General features: G+C 37.0%; 1 non-coding gene across 1 annotated transcript; it reads left to right on the forward strand.

The window, feature by feature from the left end:
* The first annotated feature begins 12,077 nt into the window (after positions 1–12,077).
* On the forward strand, positions 12,078–12,186 carry LOC130954277 (small nucleolar RNA R71). Its single transcript, XR_009076240.1, has one exon. It is a non-coding gene; the product is annotated as a small nucleolar RNA R71 (small nucleolar RNA).
* The last annotated feature ends 2,827 nt before the right edge of the window (positions 12,187–15,013 follow it).

Below are 15,013 nucleotides of genomic sequence, written 5' to 3' on the forward strand. Positions count from 1 at the left end.
TAAGAAAATATAGAAAAGATGCTCGCACATCAACAACGATTGGAGAGGAGAGAGCAGCGACAAGGAGAGAAGAGCAGCAACGAGTGAGCAGCGAGCGGAGAGGAGCGGGCGGCGATTAGAGAGGACCAAACGGAGGCGACGTGCGCCAAGCAGCGACGATGAGCAATCAGCTAGAGAGCAGCGAGTGATTGGTGAGTAGCAGCGAGAAAGAGAGTAAGAGTGGTTGAACGAGAGAGGGAGAGAGAGTGTGTGTGTATCTTGTGTTTTTCTGAAACTGAAACCCTAATTTTGGTAGTGAGAGTATTTATTCATTGAGTTTAATTTTTATGTTGGTCACTAAATTAGTCATGAATGGTAAATTTAGTGATTAATTTTAGTGACTAACTACTTTATGACCTCATTTTCGTTAGTCGCTGAATCGGTTGCTAATTTTATCATTAGCCACTAATTTAGAGACTTAACAATTTTTCAATTTATTTTTATGTTGTTTGCAAAAATTGATTGCTAATGTTAAAATTAGCGATCAATTTTAGCGAACAACTGTTTTATCATCTTATATTTTTGTTAGTCGCGGAATCAATATTCCTCAAAACTGATAGCACAGTGCATCTTATTGATGGCTTTGGCATTTAACTCCACATTCTTCTTGTCTTCATCATTCCATTCAGCTTCTTCTTTAGGAGTCATCAGTCCTTTAGCACTTGTCTTGGTAGGTACTTGAGGATCATTCACAATAATTTTCCATATACTGTAGTCAGTGGATTTAACAAAGATCCGTATTCTTTCCTTCTAGTAGGTGTAGTTCTTCCCATTTAAGGAAGGAAGCCTGTTGTTTGATTGACCCTAAGTAAGTGTGTAGGCTACAGAGTTTGCATCCAAGTTATTATCCATTAGACCTTTCTTCCAAGCTGTGAAACTTGATCCTTGAGTACCAAGCTCTGATACCGATTGAAGGCTCTTGATGACCTAGAGAAGGGGGTTGAATCTATGGCTTTCTTTTAATCTTGATTAATAAATCTTCAAACCAAAAAATGAAACTTTGCTTCTTTTTAGACTGCGAGATTAATTATGCAGGAGACAATTTTATTTTGTCTCATAACTCGTGAATCATAGAATTAGAACAGGGAAGAAGAAGATGAGACAGTTATGTATCTTGGTTCAGCTGCCTTGTGCAATGCAACCTACATCTAGTCTCCACCACAACAATGGTGGAATTTTCACTATCTTTTCAAGTATTACATACACAAGTTTCCCTAGGATTCAACCCAATCCTATCTGGGACAAACCCAGTTTTTACCCAAGCTAGATTTGACTAGGTTTACTCCCTAGATTTTCAACCACTAAGTACTCACCCAACTTAGCAAGGGATACCTCTCAGGTACATGATACAAATAAATAATATAATCAAAAGAAACATGACATAAATCTTGGCTTTTCTCTCCAAATACCTCTCTTTGTCTTTTCTCTAAATAGCTTTTTCTCAATGTCTCACTTTTATGCCTTTTACCACTGAATACAAACAAAGAAAGATACAACAAACATCCAGAATTTTTAATAATAAACCATGAAGGAGATGATGTTGAATAACTCAAACCCTATAAGCTTAACCCAGATTTTGAACTCTCAAATGTAGCTACTCATCTTGACAAAATGATCCCTTTTATATAAGTGCAATTATTCCAAGACTTCAAACTTTGATTTGTAGTGTTTCTCTCTTCTCTGATTTTGGGTTCTCTCTCCTTGAGCAAAACTGAAGATGATTTTTCTTTTTGTATTGAGTTCTATTTTCCCACCTAGGGCTTCTTTACAAAGTCATCTTCTTGAATCTTGAGCTAGCTAAGGTTCGTTTCTTTTTCTTCCATCAGACCAAAAAATCAGGAATTTAGAATCAGAGTTAGGCAAAGCAACTTCATTAGTAACAGATCCTCAATGGGTTTGATAAATCAAAACCATTAACCTTGTGCTTTGACCCTAAGTTTCAATATTAGTCATTAATTCACAGTAGAGTAAAGTAGCCACAACTTTCTTTATATTACCTGAAATAGTTGTGCATAGGAAAAGAGAAATCAACAAGTAATTGACTTGCATGTTAATAGAAATAATTTACCTTTTCTCTTATAATTATACCTAATTTGTGCATGTAACACCCTAATTAGCCTAAGCTTTACCTTGTATCGTAAAGCAAAGGTTAATCAAAGGTTACGACAGTTCTAAGCTCATACATATAATATATAGAAAGAATTGATATAATCTAGAAGCCCGATGAAGGATATAGCTCAAAAATAGGATTTGAAAAGTGCAAAACGTACTAACGAATCTACTAACTTGAAGCTCAAGAAACAGATGTGATATAACAAAAGATAAGGAGTATAATATCATAATAATCTAGCCACGGCTCGCGGAGTTTAAGCCGGCTAGTCATGTATACAGACTAACAGAAATCTGACAGTTAAAACAGCTTATACAAGTTTTTCTCTCTCAATACAAGCCTCTAGGCAAAAGCAAAATGCAAAAGTGATATATATATATATATATATATATATATATATATATATATATATATATATGTAAATAGAATAAATCAAAAGGACTCTAAAAGGTATCCAAGGTCCTCTGCTTTTGTCACCATCAGAGCAACTCACCGAGGTGGGTTGCGACCTGCATCTGAAAAATAACAACAGAATATGGTATGAGAACCGGAGGTTCTCAGTATGGTAACAGTGCCCAGTGATGTAAGATATAAGACCCTGGGATGCCAAAGGCAATCCTAGACTTCATATCCATCACAAGATCTCATCTTAAGGCATACTAAAACAATAAAGCATATATAAGTATAAGTCTTAACATAGATAAACAGTGTACTCTATCTTAGGGGATTTCTATTCTAACCAAACACCGCTGTCCCACAGCCTTCACCAATCTATCCTCTATGCAATCCCATCGTCACCGCCTTCCAAACCTCCTCAATCCCAGTGGAAATTACAATTAATTACAATGCAAGTAAAGCACAAGTAGGAACATATAAAGCAAGTAGTTCAAGTAAGCAAATAGGCATGTTATTCAATTAGGCATACATCGACAAGTCGGCAAAGCAAACAAACAGGTAGAAGATGCACATGATGAATGCCTGCCCTATTGGCTGTGATATCACATTGTCAGTTTAATTGCCAACCCGACACATCTCCATGGAGATGTCGCCCTTCGAAATCATTATTGGGAGCCCCCGAGATATAGTGCTCGGATCACTGTCCAGGATTTTGTGCCTGCACACTCTATTGATCCGAAGGGATGCGAGCGGAATACTCTTACCTCAGACCTCACATCTTAACGCAAGCAGGACGAACCACCGCCCTTACGCCGCCACCGCTACCTCGATAGGCGGGATCTAACCGCCGTCCCTGCCGGGCACATAGCGTCTCATAATCTCAGTATAAATCAGTACTTCAGTGGTTTTCAGAAAATATTTCAGTATAACATGGATCCATCATCTCATTTAGAGTCCTCGACTCATCTCAACCACTGTCATTTCACTTTTCAGTTCCAAACTCAACAGTTCATCAGTTCTTATTTCACATACCAGTCTACCTTCACACGCCATCAAACCACCCTCAGTGCACCAGAAAGCTAGGCCTTTGTTTTTCTATTTTTTTCCAAATAATATCATCTAAATCCCTTAGGTTCTTTCCCATGTTTTAATATCCAAAATTAAGCCCAAAAGTCTTTAAATGGTGTTATAGAAGCTTACAATCTTGTGGGGAAGGTGAAATAGTTGAAAACAAAATTTAAATTTGAGAAACAGGACGTGTGCGTACCCACAAGAGTGTGCGCGCGCACGCCCAGGAGAAGTTTTAAAACGTGTGCGTATGCACACCTCTATTATTCGTTTTTCGACAATACTCGGTACTTTTTTGTTGTGAAACATATTGAGAAAATATTTTGAATCTTTAATTTTATCTTTACATAATAGTTAAATTATCTATTTTTTAAAAATTTAGTTAAAATGTGCTTTAGAGGTTACCATTTGAAAAAAAAAAGTTATTAACCAAATTAAACATCAATATAACAAAAAAGATTAATCACTTGATCTTTCTGTGTACTAAGTAAATTAATTACTTCAATAAACCCCAAATTAAAAGTAATAACTATTAGTATCAATGGACAAGCACCCACAAATTTTACAATGAAATAACATTTTTACTAAAGAAAAACTATAAGTAAACGACTTCTAATCAGCCAATTTTTTGCTAGATCCCAGTTGATTATCTAATGAGATTGTTTGAATAAAAACGTTATTATATTGGACCGTAACAGTGATTCAAGGTGCTGCATACATTTTGAATCAATTACTAAAGAAGTGCTGATTAACATAAAGGAATCACTAATTAATACTATATGGATTTTCTGTGGTTATTATGAAATGGAAATTACGTATGCATGCAAGCCTAATTTGAAGCAAGTTGGATGATGATGAACATGGTCAACAAATTCAAAAGATGCATAGATTGGTGGGTAGCCATTCATTGGCATGCATGTTTTAATTTTGTTATTTGTCAATTATATCTTTACCTCACCACCCACCACCACGTTCTCACTATAATGATAATAATAATAATAAGGAGTGACTTCAGTAGCTTCTTGTGTAAACCACCTTAGCTAAAAATGTAAATCTCGTAAAATTAGCAAATAATTAATCAATAAATTAATTTTTAATAAAAGAAATTAGAAATATTAATTTTATAATAAAATAGGATAGAACTAATTAAAATAAGAATTTTGACACTAATTTCAAAGAATTTGGCCCAAGATTAGACTGAACGGTCGAACCTGTCAAACCGGGCCCAACCTACACTTCACTAACTTAATGAGCATAGCTCATTCTCTTCCATTCCTCATGAAACACACTGAACTCAGCGAGAGGAGGAAGAACACCCAAACATAGCCAAAACCCTTGGTTCCAATTCAATCCTCCATAACTTCTCGCTCCGAGCTCTGATCGCCACATCGTTTGTGGCCACGCGACCGAACGTCAAGCTCTACAAAGTCCAGTCAATAATTAGGTAAGAAAACCACTTCTGTGTTCCAATTTCTTCCTTTCCAATTTCAAAAATTACGAGAAATTATATTAAAAATTGTTCAATTCCAGTGTTTAGGCTCGAATTAACTTGAGGAGAACGTTCAATCTTGCTTCTTTAGTACTTGTGTAAGGTGAGAATTCTAGAACCTTAGCTAATTCCTTAATTGAGTATGTTAGGTATTGAATTTTGGGTATCTTTGTGTTATATATGTGGATTAGGTTGGTGTGTATGTAAATTAGAGCTTGATTGTATATATTGGTGGCTTGGTGGAGTTTGGGTGCCATTACTTTGGGGATTTTGGATCCTTGGAGCTGTGTTTGGTGCCTCGTTGGTGGTGTTTCGGATTATACGTGGAAATCGGCCAAGGTATGGTTTAGGTTTCTCGTATTTAATATGTAATGTTCTGTGAAAGCTTAGGCTAGATGACCATAGGATAGGTTGAAATGCATGAAAATATTCAATGCTTAGCACCCTTGATGATGATTGTTGTTTATGTTGATAATAGTATGTTAATTGGTGAGTTGGTGATGAATGATAGGATAATATGATTATATATATTGAGTAAGTGGATATATGTCAATGTTGTTGATGTAAAATGAGGAATTTAGGTTTAAATTGTGTAATAACAAAGTATGATTGAAGGTGGTGTGATGTGAAGAATTTAGTGCTGTGTTGGTGTGCTTTGATATATTACTGAGATGAACGTTGGTATAGAAATTTGGTTTTGAGTTTGGTTTTAATGAAAATTGAGGTTTGAAGGTATTTGTGTAAATTTAATTTTTGGCCGAACTTCGTCGAGTCATAACTCGGCTTCCGGACCCCTAAATTGTTTCAAACTATTTTTTATAAAAATTGGATCCGTGAAGTTTACGCTGTTTGAAGAACAGATGAAAAATATTTTAAAACGAAAAATTTATGCGCGTCGGAAGTTTGGAGGGCAAAATTGAAAACTCTGCAGCATTTAGCATTTTTGCTGTTCTGCTCAGCTTCCGTACGCGACCACTGCACGTGACGCACCAAACTCTTCAGGTTTGGCAGCTTGCGTACGCGAGCAGTGTGTTTGCGTATGTGAATAATGATTTTTAAGGGGTTGCATATGCGACCACTTGCACGCGATGCGACCAACTCTTTCGGGTTAGGATTCTCATGTACACGAGCATGGGAATTCGCACCCCCTATTTTAGCAAATTTGGATTTTGTGTTTTTAAGTCTAAATTCAAACTTCTAAACCTCTATTTTCATCATTTTAACCATAGATCTTAGTAATAGGCCTAGCAATGAATGTTGCATCTGAGTACTCTTTCTCGAAAGTGCGACCCCAAGAGATGGTGGAAGGTGAGGATCCTCTTCCTTGTTCCTCCTGGTGTTGTAAAATCGCCCCCAGCAAGATGGTGGGAGGTTAGGATACCCTCCTTTGATCCTCCTGGGCATATGAGAACGTACCTCCTGTGTAAACGCAAGGGTTGTTGTTTCGCCCCACTTGCTCCAGGTTGGTTAGTATAGAGGCTTCCCGGGTAGACACAAGGGTTGTGGTTTCGCCTTACTTGTTCCGGTTAAGATGAGTTTTGTATAAAAGTACAATTATATAATGTATGAGTGATGTTATGGTCATTATGAATGATTATGAAATGTTTAAGAATGAATGTGAAATGATTATCTAAGATACGAGTTTTTCTGGGTAAAGTATCGTGGCTTGCCACCACGTGTTCCAAGTTGAGACTCGATACTCTGTTGACCCTACGTCGTAAGAGTGACTGGGCACGAATAAATTCCCAGGAATGGTACCTGATGAGCGGATAATTTATACGCTTTTTGGCACTGTTTTTAGTATGTTTTTAGTACATTTTAGTTAGTTTTTATTATATTTTTCTTAGTTTTTAATTAAAATTCACTTTTCTGGACTTTACTATGAGTTTGTGTGTTTTTCTGTGATTTCAGGTATTTTCTGGCTGAAATTGAGGGACTTGAGCAAAAATCTGATTCAGAGGCTGAAAGGGCTGCAGATGCTGTTGGATTCTGACCTCCCTGCACTCGAAGTAGATTTTCTGGAGTTACAGAAGCCCAATTGGTGCGCTCTTAATTGCGTTGGAAAGTAGACATCCAGGGATTTCCAGCAATATATAATAGTCCATACTTTGCCCTAGAATTGATGGCCCAAACTGGTGTTCCAAATCAGCTTCAGAATTCCCGGCGTTTAACGCCGGAACTGGCACAAAAGTTGGAGTTAAACGCCCAAACTGACACAAAAGCTGGCGTTTAACTCCAGGAAAAGTCTCTACACATGAAAGATTCAATGCTCAGCCCAAGCACACACCAAGTGGACCCCGGAAGTAGATTTTTACGTCATTTACTCATTCTTGTAAACCTTAGGTTACTAGTTCACTATAAATAGGACTTTTTGCTATTGTATCTTTACCTCATGACACAATACACGTTTCATATTGTATCTTCTACGGCATGAGTCTCTAAACCCCATGGTTGGGGGTGCGGAGCTCTGCTGTGTCCTGATGGATTAATATAATTACTACTATTTCTCATTCAATCACGCTTGTTTCTATTCTAAGATATCACTTGTTCCTCAACTTGATGAATGTGATGATCCGTGACACTCATTATCATTCTCACCTATGAACGTGTGCCTGACAACCACCTCCATTCTACCTTAGATTGAGTAGATATCTCTTGGATTCCTTGATCAGAATCTTCGTGGTATAAGCTAGAACAGATTAGCGGTCATTCTTGAGAATCTAGAAGGTCTAAAACTTGTCTGTGGTATTCTGAGTAGGATTCAGGGATTGAATGACTGTGACGAGCTTCAAACTCGCGATTGTGGGGCGTTAGTGACAGACGCAAAAGAATCACTAGATTCTATTCCGACATGATCGAGAACCGACAGATGAATAGCCGTGCTGTGACAGAGTGCGTTGAACATTTTCACTGAGAGGATGGGAGGTAGCCATTGACAACAGTGAAACCCAACATACAGCTTGCCATGGAAGGAACCTTGCGTGCATGAAGAAGAATACAGTAGGAAAGTAGAGATTCAGAAGATGTAGCATCTCCAAGACCTCAACCTGTTCTCCATTACTGCAAAACAAGTATTTATTTCATGTTCTTTTACTTTTTACAATTAAATCTGAGAATTATTGATATCCTGACTAAGAGTTACAGGATAACCATAGCTTGCTTCAAGCTGACAATCTCCGTGGGATCGACCCTTACTCACGTAAGGTATTACTTGGACGACCCAGTGCACTTGCTGGTTAGTTGTGCAGAATTACAAAAGTGTGATTGTGATTTCGGGCACCAGTACCCCCATTGAGAAATTTGATATATATATATATGTGTGTGTGTGTGTGTGTGTGTGTGTGTGTGTGTGTGTGTGTGTGTGTGAAAGATATGCATAGACTCTTAGGGATGCGCGACGGGTGACAGTCCAAGGTTTAGCAGCCAGACTTGTCGAGTTGGCTTGATAACCAACATATGAGACTCATCAGCCATAAGACAGGCATACATCATGTGCATATTGTTTGCTTGCTTGTTTGTGCATTAATTGGGAATGCCTAAGTGAACTTACTATGTTAATTGTTATATTCGCTAATTGCAGTACTTGTATACTAGCTGTGTTTGCCCTTGCTTGCTTGTTTGTGTGTGTGGTATCACTGGTGTTGGAGAATCGGTGGAAAGGCAGGAAGTTATGGAGTTTAGTCAAGTTTAAGGTTTGGTTTAGTTAGAACCTTAGAAGACCACTCATTTATGGTTTCTATTTTAGTCCTTTAAGTTTTACAATCTGAGTGTCGGCGTTCTAGGATTGCCTCTGGTATTCCCAGGGCCTTATATCTTATGTACATGGCACCTTTACCATGCTGAGAACCTTCAGTTCTCATTCTATACAGACATTTAGATAAATGAGACTACTCTTAAAATTACACTCAATTTCTCATGCACTACATCTTTTCTTCTTTCTTTTTTATTTGATTTCAAGCTCAGTGGACAATACATGAGACACCTTTCAACATTAAAGCAAATAACAGAAAATTTCAAAATAGTAGAACTAAACTAGAACCTATGAATTTATCTAATAAAGGATCATGCAATAAACGAGACAAAATAGCAGAAAACCGGAACATAACATAGTAAGAGCGGGAAGGAATATAGAATGAAAGGAATTCAACCACCTCAGTTATCCTAGTGGCCATTTTATTCTTCAGGCTGTGCTCCTCCGTGAAGATGATTTGCCTCCCTTTGGTACCATAAAAATAAACAGAAAAGCTATCAGCGAAGTGACAACACCAAACTTAAATATTTGCTTGTCCTCAAATAAAGAAGAACTGAAAACAGAGAGGGATATAAAAAGACACACGGAAAAATAAAAATAAATAGTATAATAAAAGAAGAATAAAAGGATAAAAGAACAAGAGAGGTTAAAATAATTAAAATAAATAGATTATCTTTTTGTTTTTTTATTTATTTATTTTTATTATATATATAGTTATTGAATTATTTAATATATATATGTATAGAAAGGGGGTTATATATATATATATATATATATATATATATATAATAGAGATATATATATATATAGAAGGGGGTGTTGGGTTTAATGGTTAATTAATAGGGGAGGGTGGGGGAGAGGTATTGGTTTGAATGGGGAATGAATGAGGGGGTAGGTGGCAGTGATCACGGGAATAAGGGGATGAAGAAAGGTGTTGGGGGACCAGCTTGCATGTTTTTTTTTTTCAACTCTTCCACGCTGAACTTGGAGATAGGCAAAAGTTTTTTGAAGTGTTCGATTCCTGTTCTAAAATAGTTGTATGATCAAAACACACGTAAAACGAAAGAAAAACAGTAAAAACTCAATAAAAATCAAATAAATAAGAAAACCACTACTACGAAAAATAACTAAGGATACAAAATTATCAGGTTGCCTCCCAACAAGCGCTTCTTTACCGTCACTAGCTTGACGGTCAGTTCCTCTAATGAGGAGGATCATAAGGGCTCAGCTCTTCATCCCTTACTTTGAACTTCTTTCATGTGTCTCCATAAAGTAGCTCAATATGCTACAAAGAGGATTCTGTTTACTGTATAAATCTACACTGGATTGCTAGTCAACACCACTTTCATTCCTGGGGAAAAATCTTCAGTAGGGATCCTTTTGTTTCTCCATCCTCTGGGTACTTTCTTCTTTTTGGGAACCTCCTCTATGGTGGATGGTGCATTCCCGACACCAAACTTAGGTTTGATGTCAGGAGGAATTTTATTGATTGTCACCAAAGAAGATTTGAGCTGCAGATTCTGTTGTGCATCATTAGGGAGTTCTTGAAGGTTTAGATCAATAAGCTCAGTCTGCATGCACCTCTCTTCTTCACCTGCTGAATGTATATCTTTGAAGACATGAAAGACCAGTTGCGCATTATGCACTCTAAGCACTAATTCACCTTCTTCCACATCAATTAGAGCTCTCCAATGGCTAGGAATGATCTTCCTAAGATTATAGAGGCATTCTCATCCTCCTCCGTGTCAAGAATCACAAAATCTACTGGGAGGAAGAACTTACCCATTTTGACCAAGACATTCTCCACTAATCCGTATGTAGGCTTTATAGATTTGTCTGCCATCTGTAATGCTATCCTTGTGGGTTGTCCTCTTGGATTTGTAGCTTCTTCATCACAGACAAGGGCATTAAATTGATGTTTGCTCCCATATTACATAATGCTTTCTCAAAGGTTGTGCTCCCAATGGTGCATGGAATTTGAAAGCTCCCTGGATCTGGCATCTTCCTTGGCAAATTATTCTGAATTATGGCACTACATTTCTTAGTCAGGAGCACTATCTCATCTCCCCTTAAAGGCTTCTTCTTTGACAACAGCTCCTTCATAAACTTGACATAGAGAGGCATTTGCTCCAAAACCTTAGCAAAAGGAATATTGGTTTGCAGCTTTCTGAAGACTTCTAAGAACTTTGAAAACTGCTTGTCCTTGGTCTCCTTTTGAAGTCTCTGAGGATATGGTATTTTAGGCTTGTACTTAGGAACCTTTGGTAATATAGGATAAGTGTCAAGAGAGTCCGGAAATGGGTTGTCCGCACGCTTTGGAGGGGCGTGCTCTACTTCTTCCTTCTTCTCCTCTGGAGCTTCTTTTTCAACTGGCTCCTCATTAACTTATGCTTCCATACTTGCTACTTGTCCACTTATCAAAGTGATAGCCTTGCATTCCTCTCTTGGATTCACCATTGTATCACCAGGAAATGTATTTGAGGACCTCTCAGGCATTTGCTTGCTCAGTTGGCCCATTTGCACCTCCAAGTTTCTAATGGAAGCTCTAGTTTTCTGCATAAAACTTTTCATCATCTCCCAATTAGAATCTTGTTGGGGTTGAGAATTTGCCTATTGAGGTGGTTGTTGTCGATGAGACTGAACTTGGCGGTTATTATGATTGTTCTGTTGGAAACCGCCCTGAGAATCATTGTTGAAATTTTGAGATCTATGAGGTTGGTCCCTCCACCCAAAATTTGGGTGATTTCTCCACCCCTTATTGTATGTCCTAGAGTATGGATCATTATTGGGGTTTCTAGGACCACTCCCCATGTAATTTACTTGTTCAGAAGAAGATTGAGCATAATCATAATTTTCATTTTGTATAAAATTACCTGTCATGTTGTAGGGGACCTCTTGAGGTGTATTCTGGGTGTTAACAGCTGAAAATTGCATTCCACTCAACTATTGAGTAATTAAATTCATCTGCTAACTCAATTTTATTCTGAGCAAGAATAGTATTAAGAGCTTCTACTTCCATAACACCTTTCTTCTGAGGAGCCTCAGAGTTTACAGGATTCCTGTTAGATGAGTATAAATATTGGTTGCTAGCAACCAACTCAATAAGCTCAATAGTCTCCTCCGGTGTCTTCTCATGTGCAATGAACCACACGCAGAATTATCTAAGCACATCTTGGACATTTCACCCAAGCCTTCATAAAAGATATCTAGTTGCGTCCATTTAGAAAACATGTCCGGAGGGCATTGCCTAGTCAGTAGCTTGTATCTCTCCCAAGCTTCATAAAGAGTTTCACCATCCTTCTGCCTGAAGGTCTGAACCTCCACCCTAAGCTTAGTCAGCTTCTTTGGTGGGAAAAATTTAGTAAGAAACCCAGTAACAACCTTGTCCCAGGTATCCAAACTCTCCTTAGGTTGTGAATCTAGCCATAGCTTTGCTCTATCCCTCAGAGCAAATGGGAAGAACATGAGTTTGTACACCTTAGGGTTCACTCTATTTGTCTTCACAGTATCACAAATCTGCAAAAAATTAGAAATAAATTGATTTGGATCTTCTTGAGGAAGACCATGATATTGGCAGTTTTGTTGCACCAGGGTGACCAATTGTGACTTCAACTCAAAGTTGTTTGCAGCTATATGAGGCACCACAATGCTTTTTCCATAAAGATCTGCAGTAGGAGCAGTGTAAGAGCCAAGCACTCTCCTAGGTTGTTCATTCTCATTCGGATTTTCCATATTGGCATTAGCAGCATTATTCTAATCCATAGTGGATTCTGCAGCCTTGTAAAGTCTTGCTTGTTGCAAACGTTGCCTGAAAGTCAGAGAGGTTTCTTGTCTCTGTTCCTGCGCATAAACAGACAGAAAACAAGAAAAGATGGAACTCTCTACGTCAGAGTGCAGAGAATTCCCAGTGAGGTAACCTGTGTAAAGAGATAAAAGTATTAAATAAAACAAACAAACACTAAAATTCGAAAATTACTAGTAAAATTAAGACTAAAAATTTTCGAAATTATTAGGCAAATTAAATAAGAAAAATTAAAATAAGACTAATTAGGTAACACCAAACTTAATTTCAGAATTAAAAAGATATAGTTGACCAAAATTTCAAAAATTTAAAGCTTAACATTTAAATGAGACTAATTAAATAAGAACAATAAAAATAATAAAAGAAGATAGCGAAGGAAAAAATGAAAATGAACTAAAATAAATAAATAAAAAAGAAACAAAAGAAGGTTGAAACACTCACAATGGAAGTTAAAGGAATATATAAAACAAATTAAACAAGACAGGGGCTAGGTGAACGAAAAACGAAAAAAAATAAAAGAAAAAAATTGAAAATAAAAATTAATGATACTAAAATAAAACTAATTAAAAGAAAAATTATCTAATCTAAGCAATCAAACAACGAATAGTTGTCCATCACAATCAATCCCCGGCAACGGCGCCGAAAACTTGGTGCGAAATTTATAACTCGCAAACTAACCGGCAAGTGCACCGGGTCGTACCAAGTAATACCTCAGGTGAGTGAGGGTCGATCCCATGAGGATTGATGGACTAAGTAACAACGGTTGATTAATTTACCTAGTTAGACAAGCAGAAAACAGCGTTTGAAGGTTCAAACGCATTAAACAGTGAATCAGAGAATTAAACAAGCAAGCAATAAATTAGTTGTGAATAATATATGGAGAAACAGTTAAGGCTTCAGAGTTATCTATTTTTCGGATTGACTTTTCTTACTAACTATTTTAATCATGCAAGATTTAATTCACGGCAAACTATAGGTGACTAAACCCTAATTCCTTAGACCTTTTTAGTCTCCTCTAAAATTCATCAACCGCCAATTCCTTGGTCACTTAATTCCAATTAGAGGGTGAAGTTCAATTCTAGTTTATATGCCACAGAAATCCTAATTACCCAAATATAAGACGATTATATGTCACGTATCCTGTTAAGTTCAGATAATTAGAATTTTAGGAGAATATGTTTTCGAGTTGTTGTTCAAGTAAAGAGCTTTTTCAAGTTATACAAGAACTCAATTAGAAAGAGTGTCATACTTCCATTCCACCCAAATTCATAAGATAAAGAACAAAAATAATTCTTGAAATATAAATCAGTACATGAATTAAAATAGAAAAATAATAAAATCAATTCATACAATAGACAGAGCTCCTAACCTTAACAGTGGAGGTTTAGTTGCTCACGGTTCAGAGTGAAAACTAGGATTCTGGTAAAATGTAAATTTTGAATGAGGTCCAGAGAAGAGAAGTTTCTTTTTCCTTTTATATCTAATCCTAATTAATTTAAAATCTATTTTTTAAAACTAAAATAATATATTTTCCTATTTTAAAATAAAAATTAAAGTTTAATAAAGAATCAATCAAACAATCCGTGCTTTGTAACGTGGGGACCACTTGGCTTCACTAAGATCCATGCCTAACTTGGCAAAGAGCTGCACCTTACTTGAGCGATGCAGTGAGGAAGGGTGTGTTGAACTCACATGGTGCGCCTTACTTGAAGATTCATTGCGCCTAACTTGAGAGTCAAGGCAATTGTTGCATGTTGTTGTTAATGTCTTGCGCCTAACTTGAGAAATCTCAAGTTAGGCGCAGCCTTGGCAGCGTGTTTGGAGAAGAAGTATAAACTATTATACATCGTTGGAAAGCTCTAAAAGTTAGCTTTTCAACGCCACTGAAACCATGTCAATTGGACCTTTGTAGCTCAAATTATTCAGGTTTAAGTGCAGAGAGGTCAGAGTTGACAGCATCATTCGCCTTCTTCTCTTTTTCTGAAGAAACTCCATCAAATCCATCCGAACGCTACCTAAAATAAACAGAATTGCACATGACTCAAAGTAGCATCCATAGTGGCTAAAAAATAATTAATTCTTGATTAAACTCAACAAATTAATTGCAAATTCGCTAGGAAAAGATAGGAAAGATGCACACGCATCACAGGTCAGGCGGCTCCTCGCTGAGGCATGCTGGAAGCTTCTGATAGCGGAGATCCTTGTCTCTGGGGATTTATCTTATATATATATATATATATATATATATATATATATATATATATATGTAGATACTTTTATCTCCACTGCCTATGTATTAACTTCCTCTTAGAGGCTATTTTGGAGAAATAGGTTCTGTAACTTTGAATTTTGGGTTCT

Source organism: Arachis stenosperma, chromosome 1 (genome assembly GCF_014773155.1).
Source record: "Arachis stenosperma cultivar V10309 chromosome 1, arast.V10309.gnm1.PFL2, whole genome shotgun sequence".
NCBI classification, from domain to species: Eukaryota; Viridiplantae; Streptophyta; class Magnoliopsida; order Fabales; family Fabaceae; genus Arachis; species Arachis stenosperma.